The 21,661-nt window shown below is 47.8% G+C and overlaps 1 long non-coding RNA gene across 1 annotated transcript in view; it reads right to left on the bottom strand.

Annotated features, from left to right (window-relative positions):
• LOC140218486 (uncharacterized) overlaps window positions 1-21,661 on the bottom strand; it is an 876,148-nt gene that overhangs the window by 438,607 nt on the left and 415,880 nt on the right. The window contains exon 2 of the long non-coding RNA XR_011894759.1: window positions 3,543-3,606. This is a non-coding gene — a long non-coding RNA (uncharacterized lncRNA). The remainder of the gene's footprint in view (window positions 1-3,542; window positions 3,607-21,661) is intronic.

Raw genomic sequence — 21,661 nt, 5'->3', positions numbered from 1 at the left:
CACAAATTTTCCGGACAATCGAAGCTTAAGACCAACAAAATATATGCTGCAAATCACAACGCTATCGTACAGCTGTGCAGTGCAATAATGTGACAAAATGACAAGAAAATCATTTCTCGTAGTTTCTATATTTTTTAATCTGAGAAAGAAAACTAACATCAAACGTCTATTTTGCGCGCAAGCTGCTGTCTACACGAACTGCAGACGCATGCCGACATGATGCCCGACTCGGGCATCCATGAGCTACAATTTAGTCTCACCATCACACAACACTACGTGTTGCGCCACTGCAACAGCTTCAGCAGGCAAAGCGTCACCCCTTTCTGGGAACTAAAAAGCGTCGTTTGGTCCGCTCTAAATGAATTGGATGATTTTCGATCACGCCTGCACGCATGAACATACGAGTCGATTTCAGCAGTACGGGAGAGGGGGCAGAGTTAGTTGCAAATGGGTCACATCCACTCCGCGGGCAGAGATTACCAGCGGCCATGCGGTTACTAGTTTCCTTTTGAAATATAATTAAGGGCATCAGAAAGGCTGCCACTTAGCCAGAGCTCGCTCGCAGACGATTGCAACAGAGACGAGGAAAATCTCTTCGTGTGGCAATCGCATGGGCGTGTACCAAATCGGCGCGCTCGTGCGAACGATTGATTTGCTTCACTAAGCTAGCGGTGAAAACGGAGCCCACGCTGTCCAGGTCGGACGCAAGGGTAGCTTACGAGCGCGCTCGTTCGATTTCATATTTTTTTTCTCTCTCTCTCTTTCTGGTCCTACAAAACGCATGAGGCTGCACTGCCTCGGGTTCGTTTCAGCCACGTAGGGTTAATCCCGAATACAGGTGTCTCTGTTTTTTTTTCTGAAGCTATCATTCGTCAGACTACGGACATAGGAGGATAACATACGGCAAAGCGAGTCCGTAAAAATAAACATACAAAAGAAATATCTAAGCTAGAAAGGAAGAGGAATTACATGGGAGTAGGTCATTTGGTCAACACCGTATGCCCTTTGGCTTGCGTTAGAAGTCAAGCGGCAATATTCAGGCCTGAAGCTGTTAGGACAAGTGACGTTGGTGAGACAGCTCAGTTTGCTAAATGCGGCACAGCTGCTGCACCTCTATTCTATGTGCAAGTCACGCGGCTTTCTTATCGTCCACCGCCACGCTTACAGCCACATACGGAAAGAAAATTCGCGTCACAAATTGCTGCTGGGCTCCATCGCCTTAACGCTAATTCAGCAACATTTTCTGCGCTGAGTTGCTGTATGCGGCTTCTACAGCTCATTTGAGCCTTTTGCAAGTGCGCGATTTTTAAGGTTGTTCCGCGCATTGTATAACTGAATGAATACGTACAATCATGATGGCCAAGACATTTCTTTTTCAGGCAAAGACTTTATACATGCCAATGAACATCCCAGCTATATTTAAAGCAATTGCCGAGAAGATCAGAGTTTCTTCGTTTTCTTTCATGTCCTTCTTATCAACGTCCAAGGCGTGAGCTCGAAGGCACACTCGCGGCCCCCAGAGCCCTCAAGAAGCGCCTAAAGTCGAGGACACGGACAAGTACACAAGAGGCTTTAACCGCATTAGACAACACACGCTGACCCAAGAAGAGTAAGCGCGCTTAAATAAAAAACATAAACGCCAACGTAGAATTTTTGCAGGAGCCTAAGAAGAAAGCAAGGGGATGGAGAGTTTGCGCGCGCATCAAATCTATCCTCATCTGCGCGGCACCGCGCAAGCCGAGGAACAACCGGCGCGCGCAAGAGTCCCCTGCGTTGCGCGCATTATAAAGCCGCCAAACAACGTTAGGCCTAATGCGAACCACGTGACACGGCTAACGACGTCTTTCCTGCAGGCATCGAGTCGCCGCTGGCACCGCGGAAGGCGTTAGCGGCGTCGCTCCGGGTGGCACGCCATACTCCATTTCTCTCGTCGTCGTTGTGTTTATCGTTCATTTTTTTTTTCGTCGTAGCCACCGCTTTTTTTATGTCCTCCCCATCTCCATCCTCGCTCCTCAGTGGCGATATAATACGCCGTTAATGTCCCCTTAACGGAGCAGTGCGGCGCTATGACAGCGTGCACAGTGCTGTCGATATTCCTATAACCGCCATTCTCCGGTCTTGGTTCGTTTCTCCCCAGGCCTTGTTCCCTGCTCTGGCAGGCGCGCACCTCTTCCCTTCCCTCTGGCCACCGGAACTGTGCACGGCGGGGAACGTTTCTCGCGCCTCCATTGTGCGCGATCGTTTTGTGGTTGCATTGCTGCTGCTCGCGGCGGCGCGTCAGGCCTCGCCGCCTCTTGAAGCCGGAAACGAGATAAACGGGCCGTTCGCAGATAAGCCTAAAAAACTACGAGACTAGTAGCGCCAAAATGGGCCGCCTATACCGATGACGACGCGCCGCGACGAGCGTGTTGTCGTATACCCTCGCTTGGGCAGCAAAAAAAATGATGTCGGCCGGCTTATGCGTTCGACTTCGCCGCACAATGCATGTGCCCCTCACTGCGAACGAATTTGGGGCAAGTGTTTTTTCGGGGATGTGCGATATTTGCATTGGATATGAGAACTGCGGCAGCGCGCTGCCAGGATGCTTTGGTTGTCTTTTGTCGTGGAAACTTGTCATCCACGTCGTCGATGGACGCTCACGCGCGGTTCTAAATGACGAAATAATGCGTGTTATGATCAATACGTTCGTGTAGTTTATGGTGGCGCTTGAACGTAGGGGTGATTACTTTTGCCGAGTTGGAAAAGATTTGATATTGCCGTTGCGTAAAACAAGAAGCCATATTATTGTGCGATGAATGCAATTAAAAGCACAGGACCTGCATTTCTCCGCTCTTCTCCGCAGACACCATACGAAAAAGCAGGCAGCGTGGGCAGTAAGCCAAAAGTGATAAGGGTGCGACATGCAATGTAATTCCAGAGGGCGTGCATAGTTCCTCAGTTTCAAGTGTACTCGTTCTCTTTGTGTCCTCAAGAGACAGAGCATGCCCGCGAGGTAGATTAGCCGCACAAAAATACTTAACATGAATATTTCGTGGCATTCAAGTCCTGACAACCTACCAGCGGCCTCTTCTATTTTCCTGGGAGGATGTGGGTTGCACATTGTGGTAGAATGAATTTGACCTCTGGAGGCTATGTGTAAAACAGATGGGCGCTTAGCTGAAACGTCCAGCGGTGGCCGAAATGGGGTAATTGCTAAATGGTTTCAGTGGAAGCACTGCAACCACAATATATCACCAAGATATCAAGATGTGGACACAGTGCTAGCAAGTCGCATCGTTCCACCTGCGCGACGCGGTGCTTCCGTAAACGTCACCGCGAAGCAACGTAAGCTCTGCACTACTGCCTACTGCATCTAACCGGCGCACGCGAGCCCCGGCGTCCAATAATAACACCATCCACGCACACGCCTGAGCGGTTTACGTTTACCACGCCAGAATATTGTGCAACTTACCGCATTACATCGTGCCATCGTGACCTCCTCCCAGTGAGGCGGGCCGCCGTTGGTAGCCGCCCGCGATGTGATAGAGGCGTAAGGGACTCACCTTCGGCGTTGTTCACTGATAGCAGTTAGGTGATCCTTCTTGCTCCAATGGCAGCTTCAATAGACTGCAAAATTAAAGAGAGCGGTGATTGGGAAACTACACTGCCTCATCTGCCATGCGTTACGAAAGTCTAAGCAAATTACTGACTGTTTAGGCTGTAAGAATTCCCCACACTGCTTCTAAATTTGCATCCTACAGAGACTTCTCTTTCGGTTTACATTCCGTTCAGAATAAGCATTAGGTAAGTCAAGCGGCTTTGAGAGAGCTGTTATTGAACTTATCGATTGTTTATACGGGCGACATTTTGCACTTGTATTTAGCGAGAATCACACAATAACTGCATAAAAGAACACACTGTCGATAAGGTATTATAGTTAGACATTTACTGATAGCAGTGGTATTCCCAAACGTTTTATTTCACACCGTTACCGCATCACAACGCATGCCTATAACGCATAATAGAGATTGATTCTGCTCGCCAACAGCCACGTACATAAACAGATTGCGGTGTCGTGACCACCATTCCATATTCTTAGCGCTTGCAGATTCCCATGCGCTGGCTGCGCAAAAGGCACGCAGAGGCTTCGAAATCGAGATGGCAAAGGTTTTATTTGAGTTGAAGTCCCTTTTATGTTTATTGTTGCCTCAGAAGTACGCTTACCGTCTTGATGCTAAGTTTTCTAGTTACGCGAGAAGTGTACAGGTGCTCCCAGAATAATTCGGAACGCCGGACACGCAGCTGCTCGTCGGCGGAGTGCGCCGGCGAATAAATACAGACAAGATATGCGCATGCTTGGTCTCCCTAGCGAGCAAGTTTCGCTCCCTAGTGCATCTAGATTGGCGTTGCCTTGCTCCAAGAAGGTAGCGCTAGGTGCCGTTTAGCATTGTGCAATGGGGGCTGGGCGAATGAATGTCTGTAGCACCGCATGAATGCACCGTAATCTATAAATAAAGGCTTGTGGATTCCTTGCAGCGTATTCTCGCCATGGTCTCCATCCCATCTGGGATATAGCAATGCTTTGCGTTATTACGTGCTAGTGAGGCGGCTTGGCTACAACGGCATCGCTGCGTTACTTTTCCACCATGTGAGCCTGTCCTGCGCAGCATTAGCTCTTAGTAAACTATCTCCCTATCCATGTTACTACTAGCTTCGTAATACGAGGACAATTTCCACTATTACGTGACCCCTCTTAACGGGTGTGTCTGCGATAGCGGCAATAAAAGAGTTTACAAAATGAAATAACGTGGCACGTTCATCAAGGCCAATTTCACGCACAGGAAGTCATTTCATGCAAAGGGCACTCTAATGAACTCTTCACGACTCTAGTCATTTATTGGCGCACCCCCTTACGTGGTTCGCATAAATTGTGCGCCAATCAATCACGGAATCTGGATCATTGGTAGCGAGTATCCCTACGTATTGATCGCGTGCCGGCGTTTGTTGGCGAAGATACTCATTTTCATACTCATTTTCATACTCATTTTCTTTTGCTCAGAGGAAATATACAATGATACGGGTGGCACGGTGGCCTAGTCCGGCAAATGTTTGCCTTTAGCCGTGTTCTTTAAGACAATCTGTTCATTGTCTTAAATAAATCAATAAAGAAAGCAAAATAATAAAGGGTAGGCTGTGTGAGCTGAATGCAAAAAAAAAAAAATAGTAAGGAGAACATAGTAAATCTAAACAACAGGAGGAACACTGGGTTTATTTTTTCCGCAGTAAACAAAATGAATCGAAACGTAACTGTTTCGTCTTAAGCCGTTGGCATGTTCCGCTATCAATATCTCGCGAATGCGCCGTCCACGCGAAGCGCAACTTGTACGCGGCGTGGAATTGACTCGCAGAGCGCATCTACGAAGTCCCTCCTCTCACCAAGGCGCTTCCACTCGCGCGTTATGGCGAGCCAGAGCTCGTCGGCACTGGCCCCTCCCAGATTCAGCTTGGACAAACTTTCCTTCATCATGTCCCACACGTTCTCCATAACATTGAAGCTTGCACCTTTCGGAGGCCAGTCAAGAACGCAAACACCACGTTCTTGAAGTTTTTCCACAGCTCTGGCGGTGTGCACCGGGCTCAGGTCTTGTTGGAACAAGTAGCAACCATCTTTATATGGCCCGTCCACAGCGTATGGCCATTCGGGTGGTAGTCCAGAATTTCGCAGTAAGCTTCAGCTGTGAACGATGGGGACAGTCGGATTAGCGGACCGAGGCCCTCTTTGCTAATTGCTCCCCAAACGTTGACAGTACAGCGGCCGCTGCTGTAGATCTCGGAAACCTACCAAGGCTCGTATCTACACGAAAAGAAGGGAATAGATAATGGTCTTTTCAGATGAAATACCATTTGCGCGTCCGAAGAAGTTGTGCGTAAAAGATCAGAAAGAAAATGAAAATACCTCCAGTTATATGGTCTCCATACGCGGCGCTCTTGATTCCATCTAGATGAAAATGTCCATTCATCTGAGAATATGACTTGCTTCCATTCTTCAGTCGTCCAGCGCTCATATTCCCTGCCAAACTCAAGGCTCTGGCGTTTTTGGCGCTCCGTAAAATGTGGCTTTTGTGCCGCGACAAATCCACGAAGACCAGCCTCTCGCATGCGCCTTCTAATTGTTTCCTCACTGGCTTGCAGGTTGAGGGCTGTCTTGATCTGGTGGGCGCTCTGAAAAGGATCAGCAACGGCTGCAGCAACAATGAGAAGGTCGGACTCTTCCGACGTGCATCGGTGTCATCCTGATCGTGCTGCATCTTTGAGTCGGCCATCTTCATCCCTGTATGCTTGGATTATTCGGTTGACCGCACTTATAGACTTTCCTGTGAGGCGGCATATATCACGTTGGGGTATACCTTGCCAACTGAGCTTAATTATATGTCTCCACACATTCATTGGCACTTTTTTCGGCATGTTTCCTCGATTGGAATAAGGCGGAATTCGCGTAACTGTCATTGTTTAAATATGTTCGTATCCCTTTATCAATCGAGCAGCCGATATCATGACTGTTGCTTCAGACGAAAACGCCGCGCTTTGCCAGCGCTAGTCACGGTCACCTACCATAAATATATTGAGCAAATGATAAATACGGCCCACACGAAAAACGAAAAAGAAAAAAGGCGCCTAAGCCCCCGAACATGCAGACACGAGCGCTTATAATCCAACGCGAGTGCATGCGCAGACACAACTTGTCAGAGACACCACCGGCCCAGCCCCCCTTGACAAAACGTTAAGGGGCACCTAGGGCTACTGTTTTGTAGCAACGCAACACAAACTAGATGCACTAGGGAGCCGGCCTTGCTCGCTAGGGAGACCGCGCACGCGCAGACCACGGTACAACTTTTTCTACGGGCGCGCTCCGCCGGCGAGCGGCCGCGTGTGTTGCGTTCCGAATTATTCTGGGAGCGCCTGTACACACAGCTTTACTCGCTCTGCAGCTTCGCGTCTCACCTGTATTACGGTACAAATTATTGGCTTGGGCTTCTCCTCACACAAACTCTTATTGTGGAGAAGCACGCTTTACAAGACAGTTTGACATGTTTGAATGTTTTTTGTGTCTGCTATTACGCCGGAATGAAACGCTAACAAGACGGAATAAAGAATAACACATATTACGTCTAATTACTTATTACTTGATATACCTGAAAGTGAGATGAGTGATCGGGGCGTAGACGATTGCTAAAAGCGCTATTTCGTCAAGCTAAGCCTATATGTATGAGCCAGTCCACTCTCATACACAGTAGCGAAGGGGGAAAGGAAAATACACCTTCCAGTTCATTTTCCCATGTGTGCATTTCATTTCCGCTTGGAAGTACATGAACTTGTGTATTACAGAAATAATTGTGAAAGTAAATAACAGTAACCGATCCCCTTAGATGAAAGTTTAAAAGAAATGTATCTCTATACACACAAAAAAGAAAACGAGAACTTCCAGAAAATTTTGTCTTTAGAGTTATATTATCACAAACAACTTAAGATATGAAGAATATCAGTGCCACTCAAAATGTCCCATAAAAGCAAAATTATGTAGCAGCTGGGCAGCTGTATAAGGTAAACAAACTTGGCCATAAAGTTGGCCTCTACATGACGGGGCATGGGCACACGCACAAACACACACGCGCACGCACACAATAAAGCGATTCTATAGGCAAGAAACAAGAAAATGTACATTTTATTAAATTACACTGATCTGCCGAGTCTCGAAGAGATCGTAGCCGAGAAGCACAGGTTTCAGCTTTTATTGCGATAGCAATTATAGGGACACTCCAGGCGCTTCGCTGCCGTCAGCATCAGCGTCGGCGTCGACGTGACGTTCCGTATAAAGTTCACTCGATAAAATCGTCGCCGTGCGCCGTATGCTGTATGTGCAAGTGAAAGCGCGCGAGTAAAAGTGCGCCAGGGTGAGCCGCAAATAGCGGCTCAATCTCACGCACGCAACGCGCAGCAAGCGCGCAGCCTTCCCTCGTGCTCGAGTCTTACGGGAGACGGCAGGGAGGGGGGATGTGCGTTTTTTCAGGGAGGCCTAGGCGGCCGCGTAGACCCGGCCGGGCCGCTGTATCTTGAAAGCCATCTGAAACGGGTACAGAGTCCTCGCTGAGTTGTGTTTTCAAGGCGTAGTTCGCGTGGATACGAGCAGCTTCCCGGAAGCCAATTCGCTCGCTGCTGCTGCCGCGTTTCCTTACTGCAGCGTTTTGACACTGCCACCGCAGTCATCAAGTGAGGAGTGTTCATGTTGGCTTGTGCGCTCGTGGCACCATGCTTGTTATTTTAGTTATACTCTCAGACTACTTTCTGCGGCTATGAAGGAAAAGCTAAGGAGGCAAAGCGCGCACAAGTGAGAGCGCTTCTGAAAAGAGTCCCGCGTTTTATTCCACGTTAGTTTAGGCTTGGGAAGACAAAACATAAACACCTTATTAGTAACAGTTAAATAAGACAGAACGTATTACTGAGTGTAAAGGTTTGCTTATTTTGTGGCTTTTCCCTTCCGCGTCTGGGGAAACGCAAAAGCGTCGTACGTGGAAGCTGCATCGATTCAGCGTCTGTTCCAAGCAACCAAAAGTAATGCCAAATGCTGCCGGACTACTTGGAGCAGTAACACATGTGCAGAAGCCACGCGCCTGTATCTTTCCCTTCATATACAGAAAGTTGACCCCGAGTATAGTATACCCATGTTTACAAGCTTATACGGCCGATAAAAGTACTATCCTAATGTATACTTTTCCCAATTTTAGATGAAAAACAACTGTTAGACATTCAGAGAACTTCCGAGCACGTAACCTCAATAGATAGAAGACAGACTGTGTTTGTGCATGCAGCGGCAGAATATTCACGCACTGATTGCCGTGCTAATACCCGTGATGTCACCTGCAAACTTGGTTAAATCTGGGACAAAGTCCGTATTCACAGCGCCGTTCATATGCTTGGTAAGTGTGTGAAGAGTAGAAGCCCGTGAGTTGTCATAGTGAACAAAAATAGCCAGCGAATATGCAGACAATTTAATGATATGAATCTTTCCGAGCTAGCAACATTAGCCTGATGGGTTTAAGCATTGTGTGTTTATTTGTAACATTTTCTACCCATTTTCCTTTTCCCTCGTGGAGGACCGCTAATCAGACACATTTCTTTTATCTTTTTCGGTAATTTCTCTCTATCTCTCCTGCAATAGCAAGAAGTTTCGCCGCCTACATGACACTACGGGATCCAAAGAGACGCTACCTCGTTAGGCTTTAGCAACAAGGTTCCGTTAAAGTACATCCACATAAGAGTCTGTGGCTGAAATCTTGTTAGGGAGATTTATTCTTTCATATGAGTTTGCTGTTGTCATGCTCGAGCTAACTTGTAGCGCTCACAACGTTTTGAGGAACACTTTGGGAACCTTGGTGCGACTGCCGCTTACACAAGATTGTAAATTGCCCATTATGTTCAAGAAAACAGGGATGAAATATGCAATACACATCATCTAAGCCTAAAGCTGCACGTTCGTAAGCAAAGGAAACACACGGACTTGGCATTTGCCACACACACACACACACACACACACACACACACACACACACACACACACACACACACGCACACGCACACACACACACACACACACACACACACACACACACACACACACAGCGCCTACAGCTCTAAAGCAGAGACTAAACAATCAAGGTGTGTACACACTCCTCTGACAACTTATTTTCAGATTCTTTCTTCTGATAACGACTTACGAAGATAACCTTTGATAAAAATAACTTGCGGCAGTATGCACCATGGTATTGATAGAACGTCCAGATTAAGGCACGATTAAACGGTCAAACACAACAAAAAACAAGACATAGCAATAAGGCAGCAAATACATCCAATGTATATACGCACGCAAACTCGCACTCTCGGCGCTATCGAAACATGCATCCTTTTTCTTTTCTGACTACACCGAAAGTCACTGAAGCTCCTTTCTTCTTCTGACGTCGCGCTTTTGAAGGTTGTCAGCGAAGCAAAATCTGATCGAACACTGTCCCGAATGCCGCGGTCCCACGCGCGTCTCACGGCAGTACGGAAAGTGCAGACGCGCAAAGGGAGCAGAGAGGGGAGCATAGAGGGAGCAACGGGTTGCTCCTCTCTATTTGCATCTGATCACGTATTTCGCTAAAAAGACGAGAAAATAAAAAAAAATAGGAGGATAAAAGAAGAGCGGCGGCAGTGGCGCGAGAGCCAGAGAGAAAGAGAGGGAGAGGAAGAGAAAGAGGGTCGGCGGCAAAGCCTTTCACGTCGGAGCATCTCTCCAGGTGAGAGAGCCCCCTGCCACTCCGGAGCGTGTCTGCTCGGCGCCCTGCATTATGCACGCGTTCGGTTCGCTCGCACTCTTTCTTCTCGCCGAGCCGCTCTCTGTCGCTGGGCCCAGCGCGCGCCGCACGAGGTGGTGACAGAACGCGGAGGGCGTCTTGGCGGGAACGCGAGAGAGAAGCCTCGCGGCGACAAAAAAAGAAAGAAGTGTGGGCTTCAAGACGACATCGGCGCACTTACATGACGACTGCATGTGCTGCACGCGCGTGCATGCGTGCGCAAGCGAGCGCGTGTGCCTTTCATTTAATATAGAAGCAGCCTAGCCGGAGCACTGACGCCAACAAACACGGAGGGCCGAGTGTGCGAGCACGTAAGAACAATAAAGAAGCGGTGTTAGAGGGCACAATATGCAAGTGCTAGATGCACTACTCTTTCTTCAGCGTGTTTTTTCTTTGTCATTCGTGTTGTTTCTTTGCGAGATGAGCGAACGCGAATTTACTTCGCGCGGACTAGGACAGAGACAAAGTGTGGTGGCTTATTCCCAGGCCTCAGCTCATTTCCTACTTGAAGTATTCAAAGAGGCCCCTTGATTCGTGCGTGATTTATTTACCCCTATGTTGCATCACGCTGACTGCGACATCTACTTAAAATCTCACAGAGCTTGTTTTTCTTTCTTAATCTAGTGTTTACTGTACAATTGCACTGCTTGTCCCTTATTTTTCGTCATGGCAGGTGGCAGAGGGTCAACGGGCGGTTCTTTTTTATATTTTATTGTCGGCTAAAGACCTTCTTCTTTCGGTGTAGTGTCGTATCACTTGTAACAGAGGTATCGTTGACAGACTTTTAAAGAGCTTTTCGGGCTTGTGGATTTATACATAACGCTTTTATACGCTCTATTTTTATACATACTTAGTGAGACACATGGTCCTAACTGACGTGGAACGGTCCCTGGTGGCCGCGAAGGTATCGAACCTGGTCCACAAATCCGTAGCGATGCCTTTTCCGACGCTATTTCTCTTAGCGCTTTTAGTGCTTTGTCAGCAGTGAGAGCGATGGTCCGTTCGCGCTATCCACGGGATCACCCGGCTGTGAACGGGTTGCATAGAATCGAGTGGAAAGCATCGTTACAATATCGTGGCCCTGATCCTGTTTGCGAGTCCTGTGACTTGCCTCGCATATTGTTTTGGGACCCGCCATGGTTGCTTGGAAACTTGGAGACTGACAAAGAAGCTTGAGAACAAGCTAAGGGCCATGCAAAAAACGATGGAACGAAAACGCTAGGCCTAATGTTAAGAGACAGGAAGAGAGCGGTGCGGATCAAAGAGCAACATGGGGATAGCCGATATTTTAGTTGACGTAAAGAGAAAAAAAATGCAGCTGGGAAGGCCCTGTAATGCGTAGGATAGATAACCGGTGGAACGTTAGAGTTAAAGAACGGGTGCCAAGAGAAGGGAAGCTCAGTCGAGGATGGCGCGGAACTTGGTGGGACGAAGAAATAAGGAAATTTTCAGGCGCCATTTGGAATCAGCTAGCGCAAGACAGAGTAATTGGAGATCGCAGGGCCAGGCCTTCGTACTGCAGGGAACATAAAAATGTTCTATTATTATTATTATTATTATTATTATTATTATTATTATTATTATTGCGCTGCTGAGCACACAAGGTGCATCACGCGTTCGTGGTGGCCGCATTCCTATGAGGGCGTAATGCAGAAACGTCGTGGACAATGCATTAAATGCACGGTAGAGAAATCCAGGTCTCCAATATAATCTGTATTCTCGAATTACTGCGTGCCTCATATCAGGTCCTAGTCCTGGTCCATAAAACCACAATATATACTGTTATATTGTTCTGGAAAATGCATATGGGAATAGGTCGTGTTACCGTATGTAAAATCTTATACACCACCTTCGAGGTCTGTGTAATACAGCCAAAAACAGAGAAACCAACACAAAAATGTGTTTGTGATGACACACACATCGGCGAAAAGGCCTCTGCACCATTGGCCAGTTGCTGCGCAGCCTTTAGCCCTGATACCGTTCCGCACGTGGAAGAAATACAACCTGCTCAACCAACGAAATAAATAAATTCCCAAAATCCATTAAGCAAGCAAGGACGAAATCCACAGGCTCGTCCTCGTGTAATGACAGTTTGCACGTTAACGATTCGATTCCTACCGCAATCGCTGACGCAACACGCGCATTGGATGCAATCGGGTCGATAATATGCACCGGGCTATCGATTTCTGGTGGAAAGAAATGCAATAAATGTCTCCTGTAGTAGATTTAGCGATTCTGTCACATAAACTGGATGACTTAAAGAGGCGCACAATAAGTTAACTAAAGTCTTAAAGACCCTATAATTCACATAACGTGGTTTAACATCTCCAAGAAACACGGAGGCTTTCAGATACGCTGTAGGAGAAGGCTTCGGAATAATTACGGCCACCTGGGGTTCTTTAAGACAAAGTGCAATACGCGAGTGTATTCATTCCGCGAACAGACCAATGCGGCCGTCAGGGATCTAACCCGTGACCTCGCACTCATCACCAGAACGCCATAGCTCTGGAGCGACCATGGCGAGTACAAGCCTGGAATTTAACGCTGTGACATTTTATGTCAATGGAAATGAAGCAACATTACAGATGTGACGATCTTTTTTTTTATCCAGATAAAGGGAGCGAATGACCCAAGCCGACTTGGGGACAAAGCACACTTTTTTTTTCTTTTTTCGGGCGTTTGAACTGTGGATACCATGGAACCCAGTGACTGGAGAGAGAAAGAGCAAAAGAAAAGGAGAGTGCACCCAATCGAAATATTACTGCGACCTCCGATTAGGTTGGCGCTTCTGTATTTCTTGTTCTATTCTTTTTTTTTATTTCAGGCACACTAAAGCGCGCGACGTTCGAACGCGTGCTCAGCTGATTGGGAATGAACGCGGAGTAATTAGACGCGAAAACGGGTGGTTGAAACGGAGCCCGCTGAATGGATGCGCCGTTCGTGCGTTTGGTCCCTGCCGTAGTGCGACGACGCTAGAAAGATACGTGGGTGGGACGGCAAGGCGTGGCGGGGGCGGGGGGGGGGGGGGGTGATGCAGCCGACGGCGGAGCGTAACAAAGTCCAAATCTGCGCCTCTGTTGTCATTACGGCGAATCGACCCAAAGAACGCATACGTCTGCTGGGCCGATGTTTGCGGATCTATTTTTACGTGTGTGTTTTCTTTCTTTTTCTCTCTCTCTTTCGCTTCTCTCGTACTTCGCGCCCATACGCACTGTACTTATGCGCGGGAGCAACAACAAAAAGGGCCCAGTTGCTCAGGAGCGACGAAAAGAAAAGTTCACTCGCTGTGCCGAAAAGGGAAAGCGCTTTGAGCATGCACGAATGTTTAATATGCAGCTAGCAGTGCGGCACGCAAGAAAATGAAGCATGCGGGTACGCGCATTGACTGCGCCACTACATTGCGGCCGGCAAGCGCGCTTCACCGCGTGGCTCTATCTCGTTGCGCAGCCGCTATTGCCATTGCAGCGCAAGGAGGGTGGGTGATCTATAGGCATCGATTCCGATAGCCGCCGTGGTCGATGGGTTCTTTTTGTTTCGCGTAAGTGACCACTGCCGGCCAGCCACAACGACCACCGTGTGTCTGTGTGTGTGTCAATAGGGTGGAGATCGAGAGCGAAGCAGTGGTGGGGCCGAGACGAGAGAGAAGGGAGAAAAAAAAAAGGGAAAAGGAGAAACACATTAGCAGCCCACCAAGGCAGCTTTCGAATTTCACCCGGTTCGCGAGCTTGCAATGGGAGGCGACAGCTCCAATTAATAATGTAATATCAGGCAGCTGGAGTTAAAGAAAAAAAAATTTGGTAAAGCCGACATGTCCGCGCAGCGGATCGAAAGAGAGAAGGATGTCGAGGTCAAAGCTTTATTTCAGGCGACGTTCCTTATGCCACTAGCGGGATGAAAAAAAAAAGAAAAAAAGCTTTGGTTGAAAAAAAAAAAGAGTTTTTGAGCAGATGGTATTGACAGGCTTTGTAATTACATCTTCGCGTATCTGCTCATTTGCTTTCGCTTTCTTTCTCAACATTTCTCTCAGCTGAGGGCGAGGATTATCTGGAAGCGCCAAAAGCGAAAAAAAAAAACAGTAAGCTTAGAGGATCTAAAATTATGCGTGCATGTCGCAGAACATAACTGAGGTCGCTCTATGACAAGTCAAAATGCAAATGACACTGAGGGAAACGGAGTTTTCTTAGTGACAGTTCTTTAAACAATCGTGATTATAATGACTCTTACTATCGGGACATTAAGATGCCTCTTTAGTGAGTTCCTTTTCTTTCTTATTTTTCCTTATTCGGGTCATCTGATTTCACGAGCTGCTTATTGGGGGGTCATTTTATCCCCTGCGCAATTTGGAACCCATTGTATTGGTTCGAACTTTTCCTAACACTAGTTTTGTTCAAATCGCCACCGCACTTATGCTTTAATTTTTGTAAATGACTCCCCTCTGATTCTTTCAAAGGACCGAGACATGGCCTCTGTTGTTCATTTCCTTATTAATGCCTCTTCGTCCCTCGGACACAGCTATCTTAACAAGAAGTTTCGTGAGCAGAAAATTTTTTTCAGTGATGTGCCGTAGCATGAAACAATATACAAAACATGAAATTTCTCTCCTCTCCATTCAGCGGAGAAAGCGGGAATGTAGCAAAAGTAATTAAGTACGCGAATGATAGTCAATGGAAGTCGAGGGCAAGCCAGGAGAATGAGAAAGAAACCACGGGTTCGCCAAAGGGATAAACATTCAGCAGACACACTTAAGGCTGTTCACGTGTTGGAATGCGAAAGCATTATAATCGCTTAGGTGAAGTGTTTGCGATTTATGTTTTTGACTTGCATTAAAGTTCTTTCTGCTGGATCGGTGTGTGTGTGTGTGTGTGTGCGTATACGTTATCCTGAGACCGGAAACATTTGTACCATTTAGCTGGAGAACGATTAATTTTTTCATGTTGCATTGCTTCGTTTCCTGGGGCGCGCTTCCGTGGACGACCAAGTTTCACAGCTGCCGCCGAGGTAGACGCTTCGGAGAGCATACCAGCAGAGACAGCGCCGATGAAATCCGAAGGCAGCGACGCGACGTGTGCAATGACGCACGAACTAGGAACGCTCATGATTTGGCGTCGAGAGGGCATCGCAGTAGACACAGTAGACTCAGCACCAATGAACTCCGAAGAGCAAGAGGCATGTGGGAGGCAATGACGGAAGCAGCGACGTGACGTCTTTAATGACGCACGCACTAGGGACCATTTTAGTCAACCATAACCGTGGAGCCACCGTGGGGTGGTGGAAGCGTGTTGGTCTATCAACCCGGAAGCCCGGGTTCAAGTGCCCCCAAGACCGAAATGTACCAGATTTTCTTTTCAATTCCAATAATTGACTTTGTTTACAGAAACCTGCCTGACAAATTTGACATCAACGTGAGCATTTTTTATGTATTTTAGCTTTCGTGCCATTGGCCATTTTTGGAACAATCTTTCGGTTAGGCCGACGACGACAACGCCGGATTTTCGCGTAATCGGACATACATTGCTTTCGCATTAATAAGGCACCGCTCGTCAAAGCCAAAGGGGTAAAAAGCAATTCTACAGCAGCTCAAACAAAGCTGAAGACCATATCCACCAACAGCTCAACGTCAGAACCACAAACAAACCTTCAGCTTCCGTTTGCATAGAGATCTGGACAGTCAGCGCGGGATGAAGACGATAAAATGTCTTGATTTCGAAAAAAGAAAAAAAAAATACGAGGTGGCTACTTGGTCGTTGCTAGTCACTGAACCATTTAAGCACCACATGTCATCTGTGCTCAAGAGCTCACGCGCTGTTGCTACAACGTGACAGGTTTAGCCCTTAGCACTCAGTACTATAACGCGGAAGCAGTGCACCGAGAACGGCGTTTGTGCTGGTTGTAGGAGAGTTGATTTGAGCATACGTCGTGCTGAACACCGCAACTCGAACAGCTCACTTCACCGTTGTTCCTTTTTCTGCAACTTTTTATCAACCAATCTGCTGTAGGCCAGTCGCATAACTAAGAAGCCTTCTTCACTCTATACTTATTACAACGCCAGAGGACTTAGGTGACGCTTGTCCGACTTTCAAGCGTTTGTATTCGTGAATCGGTTTTTCCATCATTCTCAATTGTGAGCCAAACCTCTTACACGTGTTTGTATTGCCCACCCCCCCCTTGTGTAGTGCCTTCGGGCCTTCAACGTGATAATAAATGAAATGAAATTAAACCGGTCGTCTCCCATAAGACTTTCCGGGGGTGAGTGCTTTATGTCCTCCGCCCACGGGCAATGCAACAAGATTGTTTTCATAGGACACAACTTGATATATGTTAATCAACCAGTGTCACCTGGCAATGAAAAACAATGCGTCTGCTTAACTGTGAAGAAGAGCAAGGTCACTCGAACAATTCTGGGAGCCCACTTATCACCATCAAGTAGCCTAACTGCGAGCGCATACGGTAAATTTTGATGACTCCTCAGCCGTGGGTGATTACTGGGGATTTCAATGCCTACCATTATCTCTGGGGAGGCTCCAAGACTAACCCGAGAGGCAGAAGGTTGGTGATCACTGCCTCTGAGCGAGAACATTGTTTGGTAAATGATGGAAGTCCCACCTATTTGCGAGAAACAGAGTGTAGTAGCTGTCTAAACCTTACCTTTGTTTCGCCTTCTTTTAACAGAAGGGTTCAATGATTCCCGAACTTGGAAACGTGGAGAAGTGACCTCATCCCAGCTTATCTGGCGACTGGGGGGCTGACTAGCTCCAAGTTCTCCGGAACCGTCCAGTGCAACGACTGGCCGAAATTTAGATAAATCCTGGAAGACTGCTCTCGAGAAGACTTACCATCCAACATTGGGGACGCAGGAAAAGGTGCTTAACAAATTGCCACATATTCGATTTTCATGAGATCCGCACGCTCCGACTGTGACATCAAGCTAAAGAAACTTCACGCAATTACCCGCCGTGCGGTATGAATATATAGACGCACAAAATCCATTCATGATTTGCGATTGGCTAGACGCATACAGAAGAATATACAGCGTAATATGAATGAGCTGCCTTCATAACGATGGCTGCGTTTCTGCGAATCTCTGGACCTCCGAAAGCCACTGCCTCTTATGTGGAGAACTGTTCATGGCCTCCATGAAACCCCTGGACAACGCCACCCATTTAATCCATAGCTCTATCTACAATGCAGAGAGATTGAAGTCGCAGAGTCCTTCTTAGAAATAAACCGGAATTTTGGTGTTTTACGTGCCAAAATTACAATTACGATATGATTATGAGGCACACTGTAGTGGAGGACTTCGGATTAATTTTGACCACTAGGGGATCTTCAACGTGCCTGCAATGTACGGAGCACGGGCGTTTTTGCATTTCGCTCCCATAGAAATGCGGGTGCCGCCGCTGGGATTTCATCCCGCGACCTCGTGCTTAGCGGCGCAACACCATAGCCGCTAGGCCACCGCGGCGAGTCCCTTCTTTCTAGGAGGATTGCCGGTGAAGCAAGTTCCACTGGAATGCGGAATCCCAACTACTCACCATTCTCACATGATCCTCGTATGTAGTGTTGTTTTCTTTTCTGGGCAAACTAGAAGCTGCGCTTGCTTTATGCAGGCATTCCTCAGCGCCAGGGGCAGATGGCCTCAGATACCGCGCTCTCTGTAACTTTGGTGAACGGGCGACCTATCTTTGCGAGGAGACGCTGGAACACGTTGTGTGTGACTGTCCTGAATATAATGTTCAGCGACAGTCCCTGGCATCCGTTCTCGCGCACCTTGACACTAGACCATTGTCCCTCGACACGATGTTCACATGCCGCCGACAGAAGACATCGCAGGTGAAGGCGACGAAGGGACTACTTCGGTTTTTGAAAGAGACGGGACTGGACAAGCGGCTGTGACAGTGATATCACGTACCATGCCAGATTGATGGACTCTAACGGACGATGTGTGTGTGCTGTGCTATGTGCTCTCTCTCTCTCTCCCCCTTCCCCATCTTTCATCGCCTCCATCCCTCTCCCATGTGTAGGGTAGCAAACCGGTTACGCTAAACTGGTTAACCTCCCTGCCTTTCCTTCTCCACTTTTTCCTTCCTTCCTTCCTTGGTGAACGAGCTCGAAAAGCATTGCTGCTCCTGTACAACGACTCCTAGCAGACTGGCACGGTTCCCCAGGAATGGAAGTCTAGTCACCTGATTTCGCTTCTCAAAGCAGTCATACCGTCCGATCACGCTTGCTAGTTGTGCAGGAAAAGTAACGGAACGGATGGTTCTAACGCGTATGGAGTGGTACTTAGAAAACTATGGAGTCTATCCAGACAGTATTCAGGAGCGGCCGTTCATCTATAGACCACGTTGTCGACTTAGCGACGTAGGTCGAATCCCAGAAGGCCTGTAAATACTTTCCTTCTGGGTTGTTTTTAGACGTTAAAGGGGCTTATGTTACCAACAAAGTTATCCTTAAAGCGTTAGAAATAATAGGACTTGGTGGCAAGATGTATCTCTCGGTTTGTGGCTACCCATAGATGAGGATGGCCGAGGATGGCCCGACACCCCGGTATTACAGTAGCCGCGAAGTCCTCGATGGCGGAGTTTTAAGCCCGAGGCTTTTTAATTTGGCCCCCGTTGGACTATTCGAGAACCTACCAAGCACTGTTCGACTCTCTACCTACGCCGAGGACATTTGTATCTGGGTGTCAGGGGCGACACGGTTCCAGATTCGCGGTCGGCTTCAGAAGACGATCTCATGGACACCATGCTACTTTCGTAAACAAGGAGTCGAGGTGTTGTGGGAAAAGTGCGCAGTAATGGCATTTACCCAGAAGCCAATATCTGGATACGGCATGTCAATCAATGGACCAGTGCTATCGTCCAGCAGAAGTCAAACTCTTGGGGGTTGTAATTGACAGAGACCTGTCCTGGACTCCTCACCTGAACCACGTCAAAAGGGACTGATTGCTATTTGTGATCTGCTTGATTTCCTTGCAGGAAAGAACTGGGGCTTGTCCACACAATCCGTGCTAGGCTGTACCGGGTGTTTGTTGGATTGCTCCGGTACAGCCTACCTGTAATATCGAACACCTGCAAAACTAACTTGCGTACAATTCAGAGAATTCGGGCTCAAGCTCCTAGGATATGCCTTCGAATGCCACGCAGTGCGTCAACGGCTGAAACTATTGCCATTGCTCAAGATTATTAAATCACGACACACATCGCCGTCGAGACGATGAGTGCACAAGTCAGGCATATTGCCCAGAGCCCTTCCCACCACCTCACGGGACTCCCCATAGAAAGACTCCGCATATTATATAGTACGACTGTCGGTACATACTGTGCCTAGCTTACATAGGGGTATGCAGCTGTGGTAAGGCCGGTGTCTCCTCCATGGTGCTGGTGCAGTCCTGAAGCACACCTCAGAATCCCAGGACGTCAGAAAAAGTCAGGTATACCTCCATCTGCAGTATAACAACTGAGCTTACTCCTGTTACACAAGAAATATAGTAGCCACGTACAGATATATACTGACGGAACGACTGCATCGACCAGTTGTGGTGGCACTGCGTTTATACTGACAAAAGGAGACACGCTGTGATTCAAGGCATCATATGTTATGACGTCTAAGGCTGCAGAACCCACGGATTTGCGCAGTGCACTTTAATTTATTGACACGGAGAGGCCTGGTATATGACCCCTGCTTTCCGACTCGATACCGGCTTTACACTGTATGCAGTCGCTTCTCCGGCGCGAAGCTCACAGATAGGTAACGTACGAAATTGCTAAGCTTTACCATGACGTCCAACAAAAAGGCCACGAAGTCATTTTCCAGTGGCTACCTGGTCATTGCGGGATCAGTGGAAATCATCACGCTGACAAAGCTGTGCTAGTCACATCGAGAAGAACACAGCGTTTTCATTTATCTTTTTCAGAAGAGACACTGCAAAGCAGCTTTCTCACCTGGCACGCAAGCTCTCTTTAACAGAGCGGAACACCGCAATTATAAGGCGCACCAGTTTTCACGAACTGAATCCTTCGCTCCAATTCGGACCTCACCCCGGGCTTCACTGACGTGAGGCATTGCTTCTATACCAGCTGTGGTTGGGATTGACTTTCATGAAGACTTACGCTGCATTGATTGGAATGACCGACAGCACTAAGTTCGACATCAGCGGCGGTGAAGAGAACATCGAACATTTATTGTGCCACTGTGGTTGATATCAGTCTGAAAAACAAACACTATCTATCGCATTGCGATGACTGAACGATCGACCGTTGTTCGTGCAGGCGCTACTTGAAGACCGTCCCCATTTCTCGTTGGCCTACAAAGCTGTGAAGGCCCTTTTGTCTTTCTTGAGGGTGCCTGGCCTGTGTGAACGCCTTTAACTTGGTCGGGCCCTCCGCGTGCGTGCGCGAACTCACCGCGTCTTTCATGCTCTCTCTCTTATCTTAATATTCCCCCTTTCCCCCCCCCCCCCCCCCCCAGTGTGCGGTAACCAACCAGAGGCATGTCTGTTTAACATTCCTGCCTTCTCTCTTTATTTCCTTGTCACCCTACATGCTATCAAATCCAGTCCGTCCTTCAATTCGGCTTCTGAATACGTGGCGCGAAAATTAATAAAACAAGAAGTTCTTGCCTCTTCTTCGTCATTGCTAAGGCTGGGTTTGTTCAAGGTTGAGGAAGAGGAATGATAGGGAATATTTAGGCTGGGATCCACACCACTTCCACAGGCAGTGAAGACCGTTTCAGAACCAAAGCCGTGAAAAATCCACATGCACTCTATTTTACGTGAACTAGTTTCGGTTACGATACCCCATACGCGAATATTATAGCAGCCAGTACATCAGCCTGGATATAGAAGCACTGATTAGCTTGAAGGTAATGTGAATGAACTCTGAAACGAACATATTTGTCGCAAGGACTCAAGTGGGTCCGAAAAAAGGGGAAAACATGTACTCAAAAGAGCTTGAGGATTGCGAAGTATGCGAAGACTGGAAACTAGGAATGCTCCTCTCTTAAGCTAACCAAGCGCAGGAAAGTTCGAGCTGACCGGATTCCCTCTATCATCACAGTGCTCGGATTTGTCACCGCATCGAATACGTGATGCGAAACGCCAAGTCAATTGAAGCAGCTAAGTAGCCCACCTATATGGAAACGAGAGGGTCGAGAAGCCTGATGACGGTCTCGGCGCATATTCATGGCGAAGCAGCGAAGGACAGGGCCGTCGCGTGCCCTAAATTAGGCTCACTGTCGCGTCGCATTGCCTGCGTGGCTTATGTATTCTGGCCGTCGTCCGCGATTTCCACTGA

Source organism: Dermacentor andersoni, chromosome 5, assembly GCF_023375885.2.
Source record: "Dermacentor andersoni chromosome 5, qqDerAnde1_hic_scaffold, whole genome shotgun sequence".
NCBI lineage: Eukaryota > Metazoa > Arthropoda > Arachnida > Ixodida > Ixodidae > Dermacentor > Dermacentor andersoni.
This window is presented reverse-complemented; position numbering and strand designations above follow the sequence as displayed.